Source organism: Mauremys reevesii, linkage group 6 (genome assembly GCF_016161935.1).
Source record: "Mauremys reevesii isolate NIE-2019 linkage group 6, ASM1616193v1, whole genome shotgun sequence".
NCBI classification, from domain to species: Eukaryota; Metazoa; Chordata; order Testudines; family Geoemydidae; genus Mauremys; species Mauremys reevesii.
The window spans coordinates 9,512,635-9,534,625 of NC_052628.1; the positions used below are offsets into that span (position 1 = coordinate 9,512,635).

The 21,991-nt window shown below is 60.0% G+C and overlaps 11 non-coding genes across 11 annotated transcripts; all 11 read right to left on the reverse strand.

The window, feature by feature from the left end:
* Positions 1 to 1,223: 1,223 nt before the first annotated feature.
* Positions 1,224 to 1,295, reverse strand: TRNAP-UGG. The gene has a single exon. It is a non-coding gene; the product is annotated as a tRNA-Pro (tRNA).
* Positions 1,296 to 3,641: 2,346 nt separating this feature from the next.
* TRNAP-UGG lies at positions 3,642 to 3,713 on the reverse strand. The gene has a single exon. It is a non-coding gene; the product is annotated as a tRNA-Pro (tRNA).
* Positions 3,714 to 5,057: 1,344 nt separating this feature from the next.
* Positions 5,058 to 5,129, reverse strand: TRNAP-CGG. The gene has a single exon. It is a non-coding gene; the product is annotated as a tRNA-Pro (tRNA).
* Positions 5,130 to 9,908: 4,779 nt separating this feature from the next.
* Positions 9,909 to 9,980, reverse strand: TRNAP-CGG. Its single transcript has one exon. It is a non-coding gene; the product is annotated as a tRNA-Pro (tRNA).
* A 3,364-nt stretch (positions 9,981 to 13,344) lies between these two features.
* Positions 13,345 to 13,416, reverse strand: TRNAP-UGG. Its single transcript has one exon. It is a non-coding gene; the product is annotated as a tRNA-Pro (tRNA).
* Positions 13,417 to 14,744: 1,328 nt separating this feature from the next.
* On the reverse strand, positions 14,745 to 14,816 carry TRNAP-CGG. Its single transcript has one exon. It is a non-coding gene; the product is annotated as a tRNA-Pro (tRNA).
* Positions 14,817 to 15,752: 936 nt separating this feature from the next.
* TRNAP-UGG lies at positions 15,753 to 15,824 on the reverse strand. The gene has a single exon. It is a non-coding gene; the product is annotated as a tRNA-Pro (tRNA).
* Positions 15,825 to 17,164: 1,340 nt separating this feature from the next.
* Positions 17,165 to 17,236, reverse strand: TRNAP-CGG. The gene has a single exon. It is a non-coding gene; the product is annotated as a tRNA-Pro (tRNA).
* Positions 17,237 to 18,172: 936 nt separating this feature from the next.
* On the reverse strand, positions 18,173 to 18,244 carry TRNAP-UGG. The gene has a single exon. It is a non-coding gene; the product is annotated as a tRNA-Pro (tRNA).
* Positions 18,245 to 19,584: 1,340 nt separating this feature from the next.
* TRNAP-CGG lies at positions 19,585 to 19,656 on the reverse strand. The gene has a single exon. It is a non-coding gene; the product is annotated as a tRNA-Pro (tRNA).
* Positions 19,657 to 20,594: 938 nt separating this feature from the next.
* Positions 20,595 to 20,666, reverse strand: TRNAP-UGG. The gene has a single exon. It is a non-coding gene; the product is annotated as a tRNA-Pro (tRNA).
* Positions 20,667 to 21,991: the final 1,325 nt, after the last annotated feature.

The following is a 21,991-nucleotide window of genomic DNA, read 5'->3' on the forward strand; positions in this document are numbered from 1 at the left end:
GTCAGCCGCAAAGGCAGGCTTGGCAAGGGCCTGGATGAAACTGAGACCCGTGATCTCTTGCGCCCAAAAGCAGACTCACGCTCCTTTCCGACTCATCCTTTTGGAACTGTAAGGAAAGCAGCGTTTCCCAGGAGTTTCCAAAAACGGGCCCCGAAAGAGCCTGACGGCGCAAAGGGAGGGCAGGAAACACGGCCTCGGGGAGGGCTTGTCTGGGATTTGAACCCGGGACCTCTCGCACCCGAAGCGAGAATCATACTCCTAGACCAACAAGCCACCTTTGGGTGTGGGGCCTGTCGTATGGCCTCAGAAGGTTAGGCCAAAACCCAAGCCGCCTGTAAATTTTCACCAGTTCTAACTGGTGCTCCTCCAGTGCCACGACGCCCTAGGCAACAGTCTGTGTGTGCTGTTGGTCGCCGGTCGGTAGCATGGAGTGCCTGCGTCTTTGCCTCCCAGGGAGGGATAGGTTGAGCCCTCGCCAGTGAGGAGAAGTGTGGGTAGAAGAAAAGATCCAGAAAGTCCCCCTTTCCGTCTGAGCGGGGTGCTCCCTTGTGGAGTCGGGGGTCCTGCCCCTGAGAGCTGTCCGGCTAGGGTGCGGGCGCCCCCAGGTCTGTGTGCACTTTTGTGTCTGAGGCGTGCGCTGGGTTCTTGTCTTGGGGCTGGGAGCGTGTGCCTGTGCCCAGTGGAGGGCTGGTGTGCGGGGAGCTGTCAAGCTCGTCCTCCTGCGTAGGCCCACAGGTAAGCCTCCCCCCATGGTCGGGGTTTCCATCGGAAAGGCTCCCCAGCGTGGTGTAGAGCTGGACGGTTAAGCCTCCTGCGTGGCTTGCGGTGGGGCGCATGAAGGACCGGCGGGCGTCATTTGTGGGGACACGGCCTCAGGAAAGGATTTGGGCCACCAGGTCAACCCCTTTGGGTCCAATGGGCGGAGGATGCCGCTGTCTCCCTGTGCCCCACCTCGAGCCGGTTCCCCGCCAGTGGCTGAGACGGCTGCCCAGCCTCCCCTGGCCCGTGCCCCCAGTTGCCCTTGCGCCACGTGCTCAAGATGGCCCTGCCCACACTGGAGGAGGCGGCCACTGGCCGGCCCTCTGCAACCCTAGCTCCCAGGCTCTGCCGCCACCAGGGCAACCCGGCACTCCCTTCGGACGCTAAGGCAGCTGTGGCTCGACAGACGGTTGGAGCAAAAACACAGGCCGGGTGAATCGCACCATCCGAGAGAGCTCCCGCAAGGGCTTGTCCGGGATTTGAACCCGGGACCTCTTGCTCCCAAAGCAAGAATCATGCTCCTAGACCAACAAGCCACACCCCCAGGTGCTGGACATGCCCTGGCCCTCAGAGTGAACCAAACAAAACGCTCACTGTGCTGATGAGGTTTCGCTCCCCCGCCAGGACTGGAAGGCGTTACGGTGGCCAGCTAGGCCTATCAACGCCGCCAACGGGCTGCACCTGGAGCAAGAGCCAGGGAGCAGAGATGGAGTGCAAGCGGACTCAGCTGGGCAGGAACGGGCAGGGCCTCTAAAGCCAGGAAGCCGGCAACAGACAGAGGTTGCTGCTGCTGGGAAAGGGCACTCGCTCCCTGGGAGGATTTGCAGCTGGTACACCCGAGCCAGGAGGGAAACCAGGACTTTTAGGAAGCAGTCCAGGGAAGGAGCAGCGGTGAGCGGACCCGTGCCGCCACGCGAAACGAATAGAAAGAACAGCATGAAAAGCACCCCCATGGAAAGACTAGCCCCCGGCCCGCCCCCCACGAATTTACAGGAGAGCAGCAAAGAAACCATGGCAAGGGCTTGTCCGGGATTTCTCGCAGCCTACGCGAGACTCCTATCTCTAGACCAACAAGCCTCTCTTGCCAGGGAGGGGCTCGCACGCCTCGGAAGTCGGGAGAAACAACAGGCCGCTGTAGGCCTAAAGTTGAAAAGGACCGCGCCTCTCTTCAGCTTTCCAAGGTCACCTCCACGCTGGCTCTGTCGCACGCCTAGGGCAACAAACCACCTTTACACCCTAACGCCACTCTCACGCCACGGGACTGGGGAGAAAAACGCAGGCAAAAGTTGGGGGAAAAAGAAAGGAGAGTGGCAACCAGACCCTTTGGCGAGGGCTTGTCCGGGAGTTGACCCGGGCCTCTCGCACCAAGCCACACTGGGACTGGCAAGAGTCAACAAACCGTTTCTTTGGAGAACAGCCTTTTTTCAGATTTTTGCAACCAAACCAAGCCAAGCTCCACAAGAACAGGCAGAGTTAGCCCTAAAATGAAAAATACCCCGTGCCTGACTTCACCTTTCCAAGGTCTCCTCCTCGCTCTCTCACGCCGTAAGTGAGAACCGCTCAGCCGGACCGAGGAACCAAATTCAGACCCTAACGCAGCCCTCACTCTTCGGGACGTTGGGGAGCAATAGGGGAAAACGAACAAGCCATGAACAAACAAAGAGCGCAATAGTCAGCCGCAAAGGCAGGCTTGGCAAGGGCCTGGATGAAACTGAGACCCGTGATCTCTTGCGCCCAAAAGCAGACTCACGCTCCTTTCCGACTCATCCTTTTGGAACTGTAAGGAAAGCAGCGTTTCCCAGGAGTTTCCAAAAACGGGCCCCGAAAGAGCCTGACGGGCGCAAAGGGAGGGCAGGAAACACGGCCTCGGGAGGGCTTGTCCGGGATTTGAACCCGGGACCTCTCGCACCGGCGAGAATCATACTCCTAGACCAACAAGCCACCTTTGGGTGTGGGGCCTGTCGTATGGCCTCAGAAGGTTAGGCCAAAACCCAAGCCGCCTGTAAATTTTCACCAGTTCTAACTGGTGCTCCTCCAGTGCCACGACGCCCTAGGCAACAGTCTGTGTGTGCTGTTGGTCGCCGGTCGGTAGCATGGAGTGCCTGCGTCTTTGCCTCCCAGGGAGGGATAGGTTGAGCCCTCGCCAGTGAGGAGAAGTGTGGGTAGAAGAAAAGATCCAGAAAGTCCCCTTTCCGTCTGAGCGGGTGCTCCCTTGTGGAGTCGGGGTCCTGCCCCTGAGAGCTGTCCGGCTAGGTGCGGGCGCCCCCAGGTCTGTGTGCACTTTTGTGTCTGAGGCGTGCGCTGGGTTCTTGTCTTGGGGCTGGGAGCGTGTGCCTGTGCCCAGTGGAGGGCTGGTGTGCGGGGAGCTGTCAAGCTCGTCCTCCTGCGTAGGCCCACAGGTAAGCCTCCCCCCATGGTCGGGGTTTCCATCGGAAAGGCTCCCCAGCGTGGTGTAGAGCTGGACGGTTAAGCCTCCGCGTGGCTTGCGGTGGGCGCATGAAGGCCCGGCGGGCGTCATTTGTGGGGACACGGCCTCAGGAAAGGATTTGGGCCACCAGGTCAACCCCTTTGGGTCCAATGGGCGGAGGATGCCGCTGTCTCCTGTGCCCCCACCTCGAGCCGGTTCCCCGCCAGTGGCTGAGACGGCTGCCCAGCCTCCCTGGCCCGCGCCCCAGTTGCCCTTGCGCCACGTGCTCAAGATGGCCCTGCCCACACTGGAGGAGGCGGCCACTGGGCCGGCCCTCTGCAACCCTAGCTCCCAGGCTCTGCCGGCCACCAGGGCAACCCGGCACTCCTTCGGACGCTAAGGCAGCTGTGGCTCGACAGACGGTTGGAGCAAAAACACAGGCCGGGTGAATCGCACCATCCGAGAGAGCTCGCAAGGGCTTGTCCGGGATTTGAACCCGGGACCTCTTGCTCCCAAAGCAAGAATCATGCTCCTAGACCAACAAGCCACACCCCCAGGTGCTGGACATGCCCTGGCCCCTCAGAGTGAACCAAACAAAACGCTCACTGTGCTGATGAGGTTTCGCTCCCCCGCCAGGACTGGAAGGCGTTACGGTGGCCAGCTAGGCCTATCAACGCCGCCAACGGGCTGCACCTGGAGCAAGAGCCAGGAGCAGAGATGGAGTGCAAGCGGACTCAGCTGGGCAGGAACGGGCAGGGCCTCTAAAGCCAGGAAGCCGGCAACAGACAGAGGTTGCTGCTGCTGGGAAAGGGCACTCGCTCCCTGGGAGGATTTGCAGCTGGTACACCCGGAGCCAGGAGGGAAACCAGGACGGTTAGGCAGCAGTCCAGGGAAGGAGCAGCGGTGAGCGGACCTGCCGCCACGCGAACCGAATAGAAAGAACAGCAGGAAAAGCACCCCAGGAAAGACTAGCCCCGCCCGCCCCACGAATTTACAGGAGAGCAGCAAAGAAACCATGGCAAGGGCTTGTCCGGGATTTCTCGCAGCCTACGCGAGACTCCTATCTCTAGACCAACAAGCCTCTCTTGCCAGGGAGGGCTCGCACGCCTCGGAAGTCGGGGAGAAACAACAGGCCGCTGTAGGCCTAAAGTTGAAAAGGACCGCGCCTCTCTTCAGCTTTCCAAGGTCACCTCCACGCTGGCTCTGTCGCACGCCTAGGGCAACAAACCACCTTTACACCCTAACGCCACTCTCACGCCACGGGACTGGGGAGAAAAACGCAGGCAAAAGTTGGGGGAAAAAAGAAAGGGAGAGTGGCAACCAGACCCTTTGGCGAGGGCTTGTCCGGGAGTTGACCCCGGGGCCTCTCGCACCCGAAGCCACACTGGGACTGGCAAGAGTCAACAAACCGTTTCTTTGGAGAACAGCCTTTTTTCAGATTTTTGCAACCAAACCAAGCCAAGCTCCAAAAGAACAGGAAGAGTTAGCCCTAAAATGAAAAAATACCCTGCGTGCCTGACTTCACCTTTCCAAGGTCTCCTCCTCGCTCTCTCACGCCGTAAGTGAGAACCGTTCAGCCGGACCGAGGAACCAAATTCAGACCCTAACGCAGCCCTCACTCTTCGGGACGTTGGGGAGCAATAGGGGGAAAAAACGAACAAGCCATGAACAAACAAAGAAGCGCGCAATAGTCAGCCGCAAAGGCAGGCTTGGCAAGGGCCTGGATGAAACTGAGACCCGTGATCTCTTGCGCCCAAAAGCAGACTCACGCTCCTTTCCGACTCATCCTTTTGGAACTGTAAGGAAAGCAGCGTTTCCCAGGAGTTTCCAAAAACGGGCCCTGAAAGAGCCTGACGGCACGAAGGGAGGGCAGGAAACACGGCCTCGGGGAGGGCTTGTCCGGGATTTGAACCCGGGACCTCTCGCACCCGAAGCGAGAATCATACTCCTAGACCAACAAGCCACCTTTGGGTGTGGGGCCTGTCGTATGGCCTCAGAAGGTTAGGCCAAAACCCAAGCCGCCTGTAAATTTTCACCAGTTCTAACTGGTGCTCCTCCAGTGCCACGACGCCCTAGGCAACAGTCTGTGTGTGCTGTTGGTCGCCGGTCGGTAGCATGGAGTGCCTGCGTCTTTGCCTCCCAGGGAGGGATAGGTTGAGCCCTCGCCAGTGAGGAGAAGTGTGGGTAGAAGAAAAGATCCAGAAAGTCCCCCTTTCCGTCTGAGCGGGGTGCTCCCTTGTGGAGTCGGGGTCCTGCCCTGAGAGCTGTCCGGCTAGGTGCGGGCGCCCCAGGTCTGTGTGCACTTTTGTGTCTGAGGCGTGCGCTGGGTTCTTGTCTTGGGGCTGGGAGCGTGTGCCTGTGCCCAGTGGAGGGCTGGTGTGCGGGAGCTGTCAAGCTCGTCCTCCTGCGTAGGCCCACAGGTAAGCCTCCCCCCATGGTCGGGGTTTCCATCGGAAAGGCTCCCCAGCGTGGTGTAGAGCTGGACGGTTAAGCCTCCCTGCGTGGCTTGCGGTGGGGCGCATGAAGGACCGGCGGGCGTCATTTGTGGGGACACGGCCTCAGGAAAGGATTTGGGCCACCAGGTCAACCCCTTTGGGTCCAATGGGCGGAGGATGCCGCTGTCTCCCTGTGCCCCCACCTCGAGCCGGTTCCCCCGCCAGTGGCTGAGACGGCTGCCCAGCCTCCCCTGGCCTGCGCCCCCAGTTGCCCTTGCGCCACGTGCTCAAGATGGCCCTGCCCACACTGGAGGAGGCGGCCACTCGGGCCGGCCCTCTGCAACCCTAGCTCCCAGGCTCTGCCGGCCACCAGGGCAACCCGGCACTCCCTTCGGACGCTAAGGCAGCTGTGGCTCGACAGACGGTTGGAGCAAAAACACAGGCCGGGTGAATCGCACCATCCGAGAGAGCTCCCGCAAGGGCTTGTCCGGGATTTGAACCCGGGACCTCTTGCTCCCAAAGCAAGAATGATGCTCCTAGACCAACAAGCCACAGCCCCAGGTGCTGGACATGCCCTGGCCCCTCAGAGTGAACCAAACAAAACGCTCACTGTGCTGATGAGGTTTCGCTCCCCCGCCAGGACTGGAAGGCGTTACGGTGGCCAGCTAGGCCTATCAACGCCGCCAACGGGCTGCACCTGGAGCAAGAGCCAGGGAGCAGAGATGGAGTGCAAGCGGACTCAGCTGGGCAGGAACGGGCAGGGCCTCTAAAGCCAGGAAGCCGGCAACAGACAGAGGTTGCTGCTGCTGGGAAAGGGCACTCGCTCCCTGGGAGGATTTGCAGCTGGTACACCCGGAGCCAGGAGGGAAACCAGGACTTTTAGGAAGCAGTCCAGGGAAGGAGCAGCGGTGAGCGGACCCGTGCCGCCACGCGAACCGAATAGAAAGAACAGCAGGAAAAGCACCCCCAGGGAAAGACTAGCCCCGGCCCGCCCCACGAATTTACAGGAGAGCAGCAAAGAAACCATGGCAAGGGCTTGTCCGGGATTTCTCGCAGCCTACGCGAGACTCCTATCTCTAGACCAACAAGCCTCTCTTGCCAGGGAGGGCTCGCACGCCTCGGAAGTCGGGAGAAACAACAGGCCGCTGTAGGCCTAAAGTTGAAAAGGACCGCGCCTCTCTTCAGCTTTCCAAGGTCACCTCCACGCTGGCTCTGTCGCACGCCTAGGGCAACAAACCACCTTTACACCCTAACGCCACTCTCACGCCACGGGACTGGGGAGAAAAACGCAGGCAAAAGTTGGGGGAAAATAGAAAGGAGAGTGGCAACCAGACCCTTTGGCGAGGGCTTGTCCGGGAGTTGACCCCGGGCCTCTCGCACCAAGCCACACTGGGACTGGCAAGAGTCAACAAACCGTTTCTTTGGAGAACAGCCTTTTTTCAGATTTTTGCAACCAAACCAAGCCAAGCTCCACAAGAACAGGCAGAGTTAGCCCTAAAATGAAAAAATACCCCGCGTGCCTGACTTCACCTTTCCAAGGTCTCCTCCTCGCTCTCTCACGCCGTAAGTGAGAACCGCTCAGCCGGACCGAGGAACCAAATTCAGACCCTAACGCAGCCCTCACTCTTCGGGACGTTGGGGAGCAATAGGGGGACAAAACGAACAAGCCATGAACAAACAAAGAAGCGCGCAATAGTCAGCCGCAAAGGCAGGCTTGGCAAGGGCCTGGATGAAACTGAGACCCGTGATCTCTTGCGCCCAAAAGCAGACTCACGCTCCTTTCCGACTCATCCTTTTGGAACTGTAAGGAAAGCAGCGTTTCCCAGGAGTTTCCAAAAACGGGCCCCGAAAGAGCCTGACGGGCGCAAGGGAGGGCAGGAAACACGGCCTCGGGAGGGCTTGTCCGGGATTTGAACCCGGGACCTCTCGCACCGGCGAGAATCATACTCCTAGACCAACAAGCCACCTTTGGGTGTGGGGCCTGTCGTATGGCCTCAGAAGGTTAGGCCAAAACCCAAGCCGCCTGTAAATTTTCACCAGTTCTAACTGGTGCTCCTCCAGTGCCACGACGCCCTAGGCAACAGTCTGTGTGTGCTGTTGGTCGCCGGTCGGTAGCATGGAGTGCCTGCGTCTTTGCCTCCCAGGGAGGGATAGGTTGAGCCCTCGCCAGTGAGGAGAAGTGTGGGTAGAAGAAAAGATCCAGAAAGTCCCCTTTCCGCCTGAGCGGGTGCTCCTTGTGGAGTCGGGGTCCTGCCCTGAGAGCTGTCCGGCTAGGTGCGGGCGCCCCCAGGTCTGTGTGCACTTTTGTGTCTGAGGCGTGCGCTGGGTTCTTGTCTTGGGGCTGGGAGCGTGTGCCTGTGCCCAGTGGAGGGCTGGTGTGCGGGGAGCTGTCAAGCTCGTCCTCCTGCGTAGGCCCACAGGTAAGCCTCCCCCCATGGTCGGGGTTTCCATCGGAAAGGCTCCCCAGCGTGGTGTAGAGCTGGACGGTTAAGCCTCCCTGCGTGGCTTGCGGTGGGGCGCATGAAGGCCCGGCGGGCGTCATTTGTGGGGACACGGCCTCAGGAAAGGATTTGGGCCACCAGGTCAACCCCTTTGGGTCCAATGGGCGGAGGATGCCGCTGTCTCCCTGTGCCCCCACCTCGAGCCGGTTCCCCCGCCAGTGGCTGAGACGGCTGCCCAGCGTCCTGGCCCGCGCCCCAGTTGCCCTTGCGCCACGTGCTCAAGATGGCCCTGCCCACACTGGAGGAGGCGGCCACTCGGGCCGCCCTCTGCAACCCTAGCTCCCAGGCTCTGCCGGCCACCAGGGCAACCCGGCACTCCTTCGACGCTAAGGCAGCTGTGGCTCGACAGACGGTTGGAGCAAACACACAGGCCGGGTGAATCGCACCATCCGAGAGAGCTCCCGCAAGGGCTTGTCAGGGATTTGAACCCGGGACCTCTTGCTCCCAAAGCAAGAATCATGCTCCTAGACCAACAAGCCACACCCCCAGGTGCTGGACATGCCCTGGCCCTCAGAGTGAACCAAACAAAACGCTCACTGTGCTGATGAGGTTTCGCCCCGCCAGGACTGGAAGGCGTTACGGTGGCCAGCTAGGCCTATCAACGCCGCCAACGGGCTGCACCTGGAGCAAGAGCCAGGAGCAGAGATGGAGTGCAAGCGGACTCAGCTGGGCAGGAACGGGCAGGGCCTCTAAAGCCAGGAAGCCGGCAACAGACAGAGGTTGCTGCTGCTGGGAAAGGGCACTCGCTCCTGGGAGGATTTGCAGCTGGTACACCCGAGCCAGGAGGGAAACCAGGACTTTTAGGAAGCAGTCCAGGAAGGAGCAGCGGTGAGCGGACCCGTGCCGCCACGCGAACCGAATAGAAAGAACAGCAGGAAAAGCACCCCAGGAAAGACTAGCCCCGGCCCGCCCCACGAATTTACAGGAGAGCAGCAAAGAAACCATGGCAAGGGCTTGTCCGGGATTTCTCGCAGCCTACGCGAGACTCCTATCTCTAGACCAACAAGCCTCTCTTGCCAGGAGGGGCTCGCACGCCTCGGAAGTCGGGAGAAACAACAGGCCGCTGTAGGCCTAAAGTTGAAAAGGACCGCGCCTCTCTTCAGCTTTCCAAGGTCACCTCCACGCTGGCTCTGTCGCACGCCTAGGGCAACAAACCACCTTTACACCCTAACGCCACTCTCACGCCACGGGACTGGGGAGAAAACGCAGGCAAAAGTTGGGGAAAAAGAAAGGAGAGTGGCAACCAGACCCTTTGGCGAGGGCTTGTCCGGGAGTTGACCCCGGGCCTCTCGCACCCAGCCACACTGGGACTGGCAAGAGTCAACAAACCGTTTCTTTGGAGAACAGCCTTTTTCAGATTTTTGCAACCAAACCAAGCCAAGCTCCACAAGAACAGGCAGAGTTAGCCCTAAAATGAAAAATACCCGCGTGCCTGACTTCACCTTTCCAAGGTCTCCTCCTCGCCTCTCACGCCGTAAGTGAGAACCGCTCAGCCGGACCGAGGAACCAAATTCAGACCCTAACGCAGCCCTCACTCTTCGGGACGTTGGGGAGCAATAGGGGGAAAAAACGAACAAGCCATGAACAAACAAAGAAGCGCGCAATAGTCAGCCGCAAAGGCAGGCTTGGCAAGGGCCTGGATGAAACTGAGACCCGTGATCTCTTGCGCCAAAAGCAGACTCACGCTCCTTTCCGACTCATCCTTTTGGAACTGTAAGGAAAGCAGCGTTTCCCAGGAGTTTCCAAAAACGGGCCCCGAAAGAGCCTGACGGCGCAAAGGGAGGGCAGGAAACACGGCCTCGGGGAGGGCTTGTCCGGGATTTGAACCCGGGACCTCTCGCACCCGAAGCGAGAATCATACTCCTAGACCAACAAGCCACCTTTGGGTGTGGGGCCTGTCGTATGGCCTCAGAAGGTTAGGCCAAAACCCAAGCCGCCTGTAAATTTTCACCAGTTCTAACTGGTGCTCCTCCAGTGCCACGACGCCCTAGGCAACAGTCTGTGTGTGCTGTTGGTCGCCGGTCGGTAGCATGGAGTGCCTGCGTCTTTGCCTCCCAGGGAGGGATAGGTTGAGCCCTCGCCAGTGAGGAGAAGTGTGGGTAGAAGAAAAGATCCAGAAAGTCCCCCTTTCCGTCTGAGCGGGGTGCTCCCTTGTGGAGTCGGGGGTCCTGCCCCTGAGAGCTGTCCGGCTAGGGTGCGGGCGCCCCCAGGTCTGTGTGCACTTTTGTGTCTGAGGCGTGCGCTGGGTTCTTGTCTTGGGGCTGGGAGCGTGTGCCTGTGCCCAGTGGAGGGCTGGTGTGCGGGGAGCTGTCAAGCTCGTCCTCCTGCGTAGGCCCACAGGTAAGCCTCCCCCCATGGTCGGGGTTTCCATCGGAAAGGCTCCCCAGCGTGGTGTAGAGCTGGACGGTTAAGCCTCCCTGCGTGGCTTGCGGTGGGGCGCATGAAGGCCCGGCGGGCGTCATTTGTGGGGACACGGCCTCAGGAAAGGATTTGGGCCACCAGGTCAACCCCTTTGGGTCCAATGGGCGGAGGATGCCGCTGTCTCCCTGTGCCCCCACCTCGAGCCGGTTCCCCCGCCAGTGGCTGAGACGGCTGCCCAGCCTCCTGGCCCGCGCCCCCAGTTGCCCTTGCGCCACGTGCTCAAGATGGCCCTGCCCACACTGGAGGAGGCGGCCCTCTGCAACCCTAGCTCCCAGGCTCTGCCGGCCACCAGGGCAACCCGGCACTCCCTTCGGACGCTAAGGCAGCTGTGGCTCGACAGACGGTTGGAGCAAAAACACAGGCCGGGTGAATCGCACCATCCGAGAGAGCTCCCGCAAGGGCTTGTCCGGGATTTGAACCGGGACCTCTTGCTCCCAAAGCAAGAATCATGCTCCTAGACCAACAAGCCACACCCCAGGTGCTGGACATGCCCTGGCCCTCAGAGTGAACCAAACAAAACGCTCACTGTGCTGATGAGGTTTCGCTCCCCGCCAGGACTGGAAGGCGTTACGGTGGCCAGCTAGGCCTATCAACGCCGCCAACGGGCTGCACCTGGAGCAAGAGCCAGGAGGAGAGATGGAGTGCAAGCGGACTCAGCTGGGCAGGAACGGGCAGGGCCTCTAAAGCCAGGAAGCCGGCAACAGACAGAGGTTGCTGCTGCTGGGAAAGGGCACTCGCTCCCTGGGAGGATTTGCAGCTGGTACACCCGGAGCCAGGAGGGAAACCAGGACTTTTAGGAAGCAGTCCAGGAAGGAGCAGCGGTGAGCGGACCCGTGCCGCCACGCGAACCGAATAGAAAGAACAGCAGGAAAAGCACCCCAGGGAAAGACTAGCCCCCGGCCCGCCCCCCACGAATTTACAGGAGAGCAGCAAAGAAACCATGGCAAGGGCTTGTCCGGGATTTCTCGCAGCCTACGCGAGACTCCTATCTCTAGACCAACAAGCCTCTCTTGCCAGGGAGGGGCTCGGCACGCCTCGGAAGTCGGGAGAAACAACAGGCCGCTGTAGGCCTAAAGTTGAAAAGGACCGCGCCTCTCTTCAGCTTTCCAAGGTCACCTCCACGCTGGCTCTGTCGCACGCCTAGGGCAACAAACCACCTTTACACCCTAACGCCACTCTCACGCCACGGGACTGGGGAGAAAAACGCAGGCAAAAGTTTTGGGAAAAAACAAAGGTAGAGTGGAAAAAAGACACTATGGCTAGGGCTTGTCCGGGAGTTGACCCCGGGCCTCTCGCACCAAGCCACACTGGGACTGGCAAGAGTCAACAAACCGTTTCTTTGGAGAACAGCCTTTTTTCAGATTTTTGCAACCAAACCAAGCCAAGCTCCACAAGAACAGGCAGAGTTAGCCCTAAAATGAAAAATACCCCGCGTGCCTGACTTCACCTTTCCAAGGTCTCCTCCTCGCTCTCTCACGCCGTAAGTGAGAACCGTTCAGCCGGACCGAGGAACCAAATTCAGACCCTAACGCAGCCCTCACTCTTCGGGACGTTGGGGAGCAATAGGGGGAAAAAACGAACAAGCCATGAACAAACAAAGAAGCGCGCAATAGTCAGCCGCAAAGGCAGGCTTGGCAAGGGCCTGGATGAAACTGAGACCCGTGATCTCTTGCGCCCAAAAGCAGACTCACGCTCCTTTCCGACTCATCCTTTTGGAACTGTAAGGAAAGCAGCGTTTCCCAGGAGTTTCCAAAAACGGGCCCCGAAAGAGCCTGACGGCGCAAAGGGAGGGCAGGAAACACGGCCTCGGGGAGGGCTTGTCCGGGATTTGAACCCGGGACCTCTCGCACCGGCGAGAATCATACTCCTAGACCAACAAGCCACCTTTGGGTGTGGGGCCTGTCGTATGGCCTCAGAAGGTTAGGCCAAAACCCAAGCCGCCTGTAAATTTTCACCAGTTCTAACTGGTGCTCCTCCAGTGCCACGACGCCCTAGGCAACAGTCTGTGTGTGCTGTTGGTCGCCGGTCGGTAGCATGGAGTGCCTGCGTCTTTGCCTCCCAGGGAGGGATAGGTTGAGCCCTCGCCAGTGAGGAGAAGTGTGGGTAGAAGAAAAGATCCAGAAAGTCCCCCTTTCCGCCTGAGCGGGTGCTCCTTGTGGAGTCGGGGTCCTGCCCTGAGAGCTGTCCGGCTAGGTGCGGGCGCCCCAGGTCTGTGTGCACTTTGTGTCTGAGGCGTGCGCTGGGTTCTTGTCTTGGGGCTGGGAGCGTGTGCCTGTGCCCAGTGGAGGGCTGGTGTGCGGGGAGCTGTCAAGCTCGTCCTCCTGTGTAGGCCCACAGGTAAGCCTCTCCCCATGGTCGGGGTTCCCATCGGAAAGGCTCCCCAGCGTGGTGTAGAGCTGGACGGTTAAGCCTCCTGCGTGGCTTGCGGTGGGCGCATGAAGGCCCGGCGGGCGTCATTTGTGGGGACACGGCCTCAGGAAAGGATTTGGGCCACCAGGTCAACCCCTTTGGGTCCAATGGGCGGAGGATGCCGCTGTCTCCTGTGCCCCCACCTCGAGCCGGTTCCCCGCCAGTGGCTGAGACGGCTGCCCAGCCTCCTGGCCCGCGCCCCAGTTGCCCTTGCGCCACGTGCTCAAGATGGCCCTGCCCACACTGGAGGAGGCGGCCACTGGCCGGCCCTCTGCAACCCTAGCTCCCAGGCTCTGCCGGCCACCAGGGCAACCCGGCACTCCTTCGGACGCTAAGGCAGCTGTGGCTCGACAGACGGTTGGAGCAAAAACACAGGCCGGGTGAATCGCACCATCCGAGAGAGCTCCCGCAAGGGCTTGTCCGGGATTTGAACCCGGGACCTCTTGCTCCCAAAGCAAGAATCATGCTCCTAGACCAACAAGCCACACCCCCAGGTGCTGGACATGCCCTGGCCCTCAGAGTGAACCAAACAAAACGCTCACTGTGCTGATGAGGTTTCGCTCCCCCGCCAGGACTGGAAGGCGTTACGGTGGCCAGCTAGGCCTATCAACGCCGCCAACGGGCTGCACCTGGAGCAAGAGCCAGGAGCAGAGATGGAGTGCAAGCGGACTCAGCTGGGCAGGAACGGGCAGGGCCTCTAAAGCCAGGAAGCCGGCAACAGACAGAGGTTGCTGCTGCTGGGAAAGGGCACTCGCCTCCTGGGAGGATTTGCAGCTGGTACACCCGGAGCCAGGAGGGAAACCAGGACTTTTAGGAAGCAGTCCAGGGAAGGAGCAGCGGTGAGCGGACCTGCCGCCACGCGAACCGAATAGAAAGAACAGCAGGAAAAGCACCCCAGGGAAAGACTAGCCCCGCCCGCCCCACGAATTTACAGGAGAGCAGCAAAGAAACCATGGCAAGGGCTTGTCCGGGATTTCTCGCAGCCTACGCGAGACTCCTATCTCTAGACCAACAAGCCTCTCTTGCCAGGAGGGGCTCGCACGCCTCGAAGTCGGGAGAAACAACAGGCCGCTGTAGGCCTAAAGTTGAAAAGGACCGCGCCTCTCTTCAGCTTTCCAAGGTCACCTCCACGCTGGCTCTGTCGCACGCCTAGGGCAACAAACCACCTTTACACCCTAACGCCACTCTCACGCCACGGGACTGGGGAGAAAACGCAGGCAAAAGTTGGGGGAAAAAGAAAGGGAGAGTGGCAACCAGACCCTTTGGCGAGGGCTTGTCCGGGAGTTGACCCCGGGCCTCTCGCACCAAGCCACACTGGGACTGGCAAGAGTCAACAAACCGTTTCTTTGGAGAACAGCCTTTTTTCAGATTTTTGCAACCAAACCAAGCCAAGCTCCACAAGAACAGGCAGAGTTAGCCCTAAAATGAAACATTACCCCGCGTGCCTGACTTCACCTTTCCAAGGTCTCCTCCTCGCCTCTCACGCCGTAAGTGAGAACCGCTCAGCCGGACCGAGGAACCAAATTCAGACCCTAACGCAGCCCTCACTCTTCGGGACGTTGGGGAGCAATAGGGGAAAACGAACAAGCCATGAACAAACAAAGAAGCGCAATAGTCAGCCGCAAAGGCAGGCTTGGCAAGGGCCTGGATGAAACTGAGACCCGTGATCTCTTGCGCCCAAAAGCAGACTCACGCTCCTTTCCGACTCATCCTTTGGAACTGTAAGGAAAGCAGCGTTTCCCAGGAGTTTCCAAAACGGGCCTCAAAGAGCCTGACGGCGCAAAGGGAGGGCAGGAAACACGGCCTTGGGGAGGGCTTGTCCGGGATTTGAACCCGGGACCTCTCGCACCCGAAGCGAGAATCATACTCCTAGACCAACAAGCCACCTTTGGGTGTGGGGCCTGTCGTATGGCCTCAGAAGGTTAGGCCAAAACCCAAGCCGCCTGTAAATTTTCACCAGTTCTAACTGGTGCTCCTCCAGTGCCACGACGCCCTAGGCAACAGTCTGTGTGTGCTGTTGGTCGCCGGTCGGTAGCATGGAGTGCTCTGCCTTTGCCTCCCAGGGAGGGATAGGTTGAGCCCTCGCCAGTGAGGAGAAGTGTGGGTAGAAGAAAAGATCCAGAAAGTCCCCTTTCCGCCTGAGCGGGTGCTCCTTGTGGAGTCGGGGTCCTGCCCTGAGAGCTGTCCGGCTAGGGTGCGGGCGCCCCCAGGTCTGTGTGCACTTTTGTGTCTGAGGCGTGCGCTGGGTTCTTGTCTTGGGGCTGGGAGCGTGTGCCTGTGCCCAGTGGAGGGCTGGTGTGCGGGGAGCTGTCAAGCTCGTCCTCCCGCGTAGGCCCACAGGTAAGCCTCCCCATGGTCGGGTTTCCATCGGAAAGGCTCCCAGCGTGGTGTAGAGCTGGACGGTTAAGCCTCCTGCGTGGCTTGCGGTGGGGCGCATGAAGGCCCGGCGGGCGTCATTTGTGGGGACACGGCCTCAGGAAAGGATTTGGGCCACCAGGTCAACCCCTTTGGGTCCAATGGGCGGAGGATGCCGCTGTCTCCCTGTGCCCCCACCTCGAGCCGGTTCCCCCGCCAGTGGCTGAGACGGCTGCCCAGCCTCCCCTGGCCCGCGCCCCCAGTTGCCCTTGCGCCACGTGCTCAAGATGGCCCTGCCCACACTGGAGGAGGCGGCCGGCCCTCTGCAACCCTAGCTCCCAGGCTCTGCCGGCCACCAGGGCAACCCGGCACTCCCTTCGGACGCTAAGGCAGCTGTGGCTCGACAGACGGTTGGAGCAAAAACACAGGCCGGGTGAATCGCACCATCCGAGAGAGCTCCCGCAAGGGCTTGTCCGGGATTTGAACCCGGGACCTCTTGCTCCCAAAGCAAGAATCATGCTCCTAGACCAACAAGCCACACCCCCAGGTGCTGGACATGCCCTGGCCCTCAGAGTGAACCAAACAAAACGCTCACTGTGCTGATGAGGTTTCGCTCCCCCGCCAGGACTGGAAGGCGTTACGGTGGCCAGCTAGGCCTATCAACGCCGCCAACGGGCTGCACCTGGAGCAAGAGCCAGGGAGCAGAGATGGAGTGCAAGCGGACTCAGCTGGGCAGGAACGGGCAGGGCCTCTAAAGCCAGGAAGCCGGCAACAGACAGAGGTTGCTGCTGCTGGGAAAGGGCACTCGCTCCCTGGGAGGATTTGCAGCTGGTACACCCGGAGCCAGGAGGGAAACCAGGACTTTTAGGAAGCAGTCCAGGGAAGGAGCAGCGGTGAGCGGACCCGTGCCGCCACGCGAACCGAATAGAAAGAACAGCAGGAAAAGCACCCCCAGGGAAAGACTAGCCCCCGGCCCGCCCCCCACGAATTTACAGGAGAGCAGCAAAGAAACCATGGCAAGGGCTTGTCCGGGATTTCTCGCAGCCTACGCGAGACTCCTATCTCTAGACCAACAAGCCTCTCTTGCCAGGGAGGGCTCGCACGCCTCGGAAGTCGGGGAGAAACAACAGGCCGCTGTAGGCCTAAAGTTGAAAAGGACCGCGCCTCTCTTCAGCTTTCCAAGGTCACCTCCACGCTGGCTCTGTCGCACGCCTAGGGCAACAAACCACCTTTACACCCTAACGCCACTCTCACGCCACGGGACTGGGGAGAAAAACGCAGGCAAAAGTTGGGGAAAAAGAAAGGAGAGTGGCAACCAGACCCTTTGGCGAGGGCTTGTCCGGGAGTTGACCCCGGGCCTCTCGCACCAAGCCACACTGGGACTGGCAAGAGTCAACAAACCGTTTCTTTGGAGAACAGCCTTTTTCAGATTTTTGCAACCAAACCAAGCCAAGCTCCACAAGAACAGGCAGAGTTAGCCCTAAAATGAAAAAATACCCCGCGTGCCTGACTTCACCTTTCCAAGGTCTCCTCCTCGCTCTCTCACGCCGTAAGTGAGAACCGTTCAGCCGGACCGAGGAACCAAATTCAGACCCTAACGCAGCCCTCACTCTTCGGGACGTTGGGGAGCAATAGGGGAAAACGAACAAGCCATGAACAAACAAAGAAGCGCGCAATAGTCAGCCGCAAAGGCAGGCTTGGCAAGGGCCTGGATGAAACTGAGACCCGTGATCTCTTGCGCCCAAAAGCAGACTCACGCTCCTTTCCGACTCATCCTTTTGGAACTGTAAGGAAAGCAGCGCTTCCCAGGAGTTTCCAAAAACGGGCCTCAAAGAGCCTGACGGGCGCAAGGAGGGCAGGAAACACGGCCTCGGGGAGGGCTTGTCCGGGATTTGAACCCGGGACCTCTCGCACCCGAAGCGAGAATCATACTCCTAGACCAACAAGCCACCTTTGGGTGTGGGGCCTGTCGTATGGCCTCAGAAGGTTAGGCCAAAACCCAAGCCGCCTGTAAATTTTCACCAGTTCTAACTGGTGCTCCTCCAGTGCCACGACGCCCTAGGCAACAGTCTGTGTGTGCTGTTGGTCGCCGGTCGGTAGCATGGAGTGCCTGCGTCTTTGCCTCCCAGGGAGGGATAGGTTGAGCCCTCGCCAGTGAGGAGAAGTGTGGGTAGAAGAAAAGATCCAGAAAGTCCCCCTTTCCGTCTGAGCGGGTGCTCCCTTGTGGAGTCGGGGTCCTGCCCTGAGAGCTGTCCGGCTAGGGTGCGGGCGCCCCCAGGTCTGTGTGCACTTTTGTGTCTGAGGCGTGCGCTGGGTTCTTGTCTTGGGGCTGGGAGCGTGTGCCTGTGCCCAGTGGAGGGCTGGTGTGCGGGGAGCTGTCAAGCTCGTCCTCCTGCGTAGGCCCACAGGTAAGCCTCCCCCCATGGTCGGGGTTTCCATCGGAAAGGCTCCCAGCGTGGTGTAGAGCTGGACGGTTAAGCCTCCCTGCGTGGCTTGCGGTGGGGCGCATGAAGGCCCGGCGGGCGTCATTTGTGGGGACACGGCCTCAGGAAAGGATTTGGGCCACCAGGTCAACCCCTTTGGGTCCAATGGGCGGAGGATGCCGCTGTCTCCCTGTGCCCCCACCTCGAGCCGGTTCCCCCGCCAGTGGCTGAGACGGCTGCCCAGCCTCCCCTGGCCCGCGCCCCCAGTTGCCCTTGCGCCACGTGCTCAAGATGGCCCTGCCCACACTGGAGGAGGCGGCCCTCTGCAACCCTAGCTCCCAGGCTCTGCCGCCACCAGGGCAACCCGGCACTCCTTCGGACGCTAAGGCAGCTGTGGCTCGACAGACGGTTGGAGCAAAAACACAGGCCGGGTGAATCGCACCATCCGAGAGAGCTCCGCAAGGGCTTGTCCGGGATTTGAACCCGGGACCTCTTGCTCCCAAAGCAAGAATCATGCTCCTAGACCAACAAGCCACACCCCAGGTGCTGGACATGCCCTGGCCCTCAGAGTGAACCAAACAAAACGCTCACTGTGCTGATGAGGTTTCGCCCCGCCAGGACTGGAAGGCGTTACGGTGGCCAGCTAGGCCTATCAACGCCGCCAACGGGCTGCACCTGGAGCAAGAGCCAGGAGCAGAGATGGAGTGCAAGCGGACTCAGCTGGGCAGGAACGGGCAGGGCCTCTAAAGCCAGGAAGCCGGCAACAGACAGAGGTTGCTGCTGCTGGGAAAGGGCACTCGCCTCCTGGGAGGATTTGCAGCTGGTACACCCGGAGCCAGGAGGGAAACCAGGACTTTAGGAAGCAGTCCAGGGAAGGAGCAGCGGTGAGCGGACCCGTGCCGCCACGCGAACCGAATAGAAAGAACAGCAGGAAAAGCACCCCAGGGAAAGACTAGCCCCGGCCCGCCCCACGAATTTACAGGAGAGCAGCAAAGAAACCATGGCAAGGGCTTGTCCGGGATTTCTCGCAGCCTACGCGAGACTCCTATCTCTAGACCAACAAGCCTCTCTTGCCAGGGAGGGCTCGCACGCCTCGGAAGTCGGGAGAAACAACAGGCCGCTGTAGGCCTAAAGTTGAAAAGGACCGCGCTCTCTTCAGCTTTCCAAGGTCACCTCCACGCTGGCTCTGTCGCACGCCTAGGGCAACAAACCACCTTTACACCCTAACGCCACTCTCACGCCACGGGACTGGGGAGAAAACGCAGGCAAAAGTTGGGGGAAAAAGAAAGGAGAGTGGCAACCAGACCCTTTGGCGAGGGCTTGTCCGGGAGTTGACCCCGGGGTCTCTCGCACCCGAAGCCACACTGGGACTGGCAAGAGTCAACAAACCGTTTCTTTGGAGAACAGCCTTTTTTCAGATTTTTGCAACCAAACCAAGCCAAGCTCCACAAGAACAGGCAGAGTTAGCCCTAAAATGAAAAAATACCCCGCGTGCCTGACTTCACCTTTCCAAGGTCTCCTCCTCGCTCTCTCACGCCGTAAGTGAGAACCGTTCAGCCGGACCGAGGAACCAAATTCAGACCCTAACGCAGCCCTCACTCTTCGGGACGTTGGGGAGCAATAGGGGGAAAAAACGAACAAGCCATGAACAAACAAAGAAGCGCAATAGTCAGCCGCAAAGGCAGGCTTGGCAAGGGCCTGGATGAAACTGAGACCCGTGATCTCTTGCGCCCAAAAGCAGACTCACGCTCCTTTCCGACTCATCCTTTTGGAACTGTAAGGAAAGCAGCGTTTCCCAGGAGTTTCCAAAAACGGGCCCCGAAAGAGCCTGACGGCGCGCAAAGGAGGGAGGGCAGGAAACACGGCCTCGGGGAGGGCTTGTCCGGGATTTGAACCCGGGACCTCTCGCACCCGAAGCGAGAATCATACTCCTAGACCAACAAGCCACCTTTGGGTGTGGGGCCTGTCGTATGGCCTCAGAAGGTTAGGCCAAAACCCAAGCCGCCTGTAAATTTTCACCAGTTCTAACTGGTGCTCCTCCAGTGCCACGACGCCTAGGCAACAGTCTGTGTGTGCTGTTGGTCGCCGGTCGGTAGCATGGAGTGCTCTGGTCTTTGCCTCCCAGGAGGGATAGGTTGAGCCCTCGCCAGTGAGGAGAAGTGTGGGTAGAAGAAAAGATCCAGAAAGTCCCCTTTCCGTCTGAGCGGGTGCTCCTTGTGGAGTCGGGGTCCTGCCCTGAGAGCTGTCCGGCTAGGTGCGGGCGCCCCAGGTCTGTGTGCACTTTTGTGTCTGAGGCGTGCGCTGGGTTCTTGTCTTGGGGCTGGGAGCGTGTGCCTGTGCCCAGTGGAGGGCTGGTGTGCGGGGAGCTGTCAAGCTCGTCCTCCTGCGTAGGCCCACAGGTAAGCCTCCCCCCATGGTCGGGGTTTCCATCGGAAAGGCTCCCAGCGTGGTGTAGAGCTGGACGGTTAAGCCTCGCGTGGCTTGCGGTGGGCGCATGAAGGCCCGGCGGGCGTCATTTGTGGGGACACGGCCTCAGGAAAGGATTTGGGCCACCAGGTCAACCCCTTTGGGTCCAATGGGCGGAGGATGCCGCTGTCTCCTGTGCCCCCACCTCGAGCCGGTTCCCGCCAGTGGCTGAGACGGCTGCCCAGCCTCCCTGGCCCGCGCCCCAGTTGCCCTTTGCGCCACGTGCTCAAGATGGCCCTGCCCACACTGGAGGAGGCGGCCACTCGGGCCGGCCCTCTGCAACCCTAGCTCCCAGGCTCTGCCGGCCACCAGGGCAACCCGGCACTCCCTTCGGACGCTAAGGCAGCTGTGGCTCGACAGACGGTTGGAGCAAAAACACAGGCCGGGTGAATCGCACCATCCGAGAGAGCTCCCGCAAGGGCTTGTCCGGGATTTGAACCCGGGACCTCTTGCTCCCAAAGCAAGAATCATGCTCCTAGACCAACAAGCCACACCCCCAGGTGCTGGACATGCCCTGGCCCCTCAGAGTGAACCAAACAAAACGCTCACTGTGCTGATGAGGTTTCGCTCCCCCCGCCAGGACTGGAAGGCGTTACGGTGGCCAGCTAGGCCTATCAACGCCGCCAACGGGCTGCACCTGGAGCAAGAGCCAGGGAGCAGAGATGGAGTGCAAGCGGACTCAGCTGGGCAGGAACGGGCAGGGCCTCTAAAGCCAGGAAGCCGGCAACAGACAGAGGTTGCTGCTGCTGGGAAAGGGCACTCGCTCCTGGGAGGATTTGCAGCTGGTACACCCGAGCCAGGAGGGAAACCAGGACTTTTAGGAAGCAGTCCAGGAAGGAGCAGCGGTGAGCGGACCTGCCGCCACGCGAACCGAATAGAAAGAACAGCAGGAAAAGCACCCCAGGAAAGACTAGCCCCCGGCCCGCCCCCCACGAATTTACAGGAGAGCAGCAAAGAAACCATGGCAAGGGCTTGTCCGGGATTTCTCGCAGCCTACGCGAGACTCCTATCTCTAGACCAACAAGCCTCTCTTGCCAGGGAGGGGCTCGGCACGCCTCGGAAGTCGGGGAGAAACAACAGGCCGCTGTAGGCCTAAAGTTGAAAAGGACCGCGCCTCTCTTCAGCTTTCCAAGGTCACCTCCACGCTGGCTCTGTCGCACGCCTAGGGCAACAAACCACCTTTACACCCTAACGCCACTCTCACGCCACGGGACTGGGGAGAAAAACGCAGGCAAAAGTTGGGGGAAAAAAGAAAGGGAGAGTGGCAACCAGACCCTTTGGCGAGGGCTTGTCCGGGAGTTGACCCCGGGGCCTCTCGCACCCGAAGCCACACTGGGACTGGCAAGAGTCAACAAACCGTTTCTTTGGAGAACAGCCTTTTTTCAGATTTTTGCAACCAAACCAAGCCAAGCTCCACAAGAACAGGCAGAGTTAGCCCTAAAATGAAAAAATACCCCGCGTGCCTGACTTCACCTTTCCAAGGTCTCCTCCTCGCTCTCTCACGCCGTAAGTGAGAACCGTTCAGCCGGACCGAGGAACCAAATTCAGACCCTAACGCAGCCCTCACTCTTCGGGACGTTGGGGAGCAATAGGGGGAAAAAACGAACAAGCCATGAACAAACAAAGAAGCGCGCAATAGTCAGCCGCAAAGGCAGGCTTGGCAAGGGCCTGGATGAAACTGAGACCCGTGATCTCTTGCGCCCAAAAGCAGACTCACGCTCCTTTCCGACTCATCCTTTTGGAACTGTAAGGAAAGCAGCGTTTCCCAGGAGTTTCCAAAAACGGGCCCCGAAAGAGCCTGACGGCGCGAAGGGA